The sequence below is a fragment of the Balaenoptera acutorostrata genome, chromosome 2 (assembly GCF_949987535.1).
Source record: "Balaenoptera acutorostrata chromosome 2, mBalAcu1.1, whole genome shotgun sequence".
NCBI classification, from domain to species: Eukaryota; Metazoa; Chordata; class Mammalia; order Artiodactyla; family Balaenopteridae; genus Balaenoptera; species Balaenoptera acutorostrata.
Window position 1 is genome coordinate 175,250,012 of NC_080065.1, and position 2,136 is coordinate 175,252,147.

The window sequence follows — 2,136 nt, forward strand, 5'->3', positions numbered from 1 at the left end:
TTCCATTCCTCCTAGCCTGCTCTCTATATTGCTTTTGCTCTCACTAGATCTAGTTCGTGCTCTCTATCTCTCTGCTTTACATTCTGACCTTCTTCACTCAATTGAGCTCAAGATAAAAACAAACAAAGAAAAAATAAAAAACAAACAAAAACAAAAACCTCTCTTAGAGTCTATCATTCCAAAATGCAGTGATGAACTGTAAATAGTAAACCATTCTCAGAGACAAATGCTTCATTTTCTTTTGTATACTTGTTATCATTAAAAAGATAATAAAAACAAAACACCAGACACAGTGCTTCATACATAGAAAGGACCCAATCCTGGTGGCATTTCTTATTATCTTTAGGTTATTTTGTTTATTTTTATTTTGGTGGATGGGGAAATAAAACTTTCTCTTGCTAGTCCATTCAAGAAGAACCAGGTGATATGGGGATATATGTATAAGTATAACTGATTCACTTTGTTATAAAGCAGAAACTAACACATCATTGTAAAGGAATTATACTCCAATAAAAATATTAAAAAAAAAAAAGAAGAACCAGGTGCATCAGGGTCCTGACACACCCATGTGATGCTCCCCACCTGCCTACAGATAAATAACACATTCATAGGCATAGATAATGGAATGGAGTTCATCTCACTGGGTATAAATAAGAGATTATGATGATAGAGCCTATGCAAGAAGGGGGAATATTGGAAAAAAACAAATAGCTAGTATGCATCAAACTCATATGGAGTGTAGGTATTTTACAGACCTGAATCACTACAAGAGTTCTATGAAGACAGACATTATTATCCCCCAAACTTTCTATCATATTTCTTCATCATAAACTGGCCATCAAGAGCTTAGGGGACAGAAGTTTCTGCAGAAGCTTCTCTTTATGGCGTTCTTTAGCTCCTTATTCCTGAGTGATCGGGCTAAGAAAGGGGGTGAAGACTGTAGAGGTGGTGGTCATCAGAGTGTTACTGTCCATAGAATGGGGACTCTTGGTCTTGAGGTAGATGATGGAGGTAAAGTCGTAGTGCATGATCACTATTGTGAGGTTGGATACACAGATGGAGAAGGACTTGTGCCGGCCCTCAGCAGAGGGCATCCTCAAGATGGCGGCCATGATGAAGACATAGGAGAGGACGATGAGGAATAAGCACCCCAGCAGGGCTGTGACACAAACCAGGATCACAACCATGGTGACATTGGCTGTCTCCTTCCCACAGGCCAACTTCAAGAGGGAAAACACGTGGCTGACAAAACGGTGGATCTCGTTAGACCCACAGAAGCTGAGGTGAAAAACTATCAATGTCACCATCATCCCCATGACTGAGCCACCAGCCCAGGACCAGGACACAAGACAGGCACAGTCACGTGTTCTCATGACACTTGGTAGCACAGGGGGTGGCAGATGGCCACATAGCAGTCATAGCCCATGATCATGAGCAGGAAGGAGTGGGTGAAGCCAAAAGTGAAGGAGAAGAACATCTGGTTGGCACAGGTCACAAAGGTGATGGAGTGGTGAGTGGAGAGCATGTCCACCAGCATTCGAGGGGTGACTGCAACAGTGAACAGAATCTCGGAGACGGAGAGGGCACACAGGAAGAAGTACATGGGCGTATGAAGGCTGTGCTCCCTCCAGATTGTGGCCATGATGAGCAGGCTCCCCAGCAGCATGAACAGGTACATCAGCAGGTACAGCAGGAAGAAGGTGGGCGGGAGCTGCTGAGGGAAGTTGGAGAAGCTGATGAGGATGAATTCAGACACCGCGCTATAGTTCTGACAAGACAGGGATGGCGCATCTGGTGAGATCAGAAACAGAATGAAGGCACAGTGGTGAAATCAGAGACTCTAACATAGATTAAGTGGCAATTGAAGAGCTCTGTACCATATATTCATTTGCTTAACTTGTCTGGGTCTCACAATCTTCATCAGTAAAATGGAAAAAAATCATAATACTTCTTATCACTTAGTAATGGTGATAAAGATAAAATTAGATCATCATATTAAATGCTTAAAACATAGTTTGGCTCCTGGGTTTTTATTAACAGTGATGAAAAGAAATGAAAGATTCAGGTTTGTAATCAACACAGACATAGATGATCAGGGTCATCTTCTCTTGACTACTGTGCCCGTTCTAGAAAATA

At 42.1% G+C, this 2,136-nt stretch overlaps 1 pseudogene; it reads right to left on the reverse strand.

The window, feature by feature from the left end:
* Positions 1–766: 766 nt before the first annotated feature.
* LOC103011844 (olfactory receptor 10H3-like) lies at positions 767–1,693 on the reverse strand (annotated as a pseudogene).
* Positions 1,694–2,136: the final 443 nt, after the last annotated feature.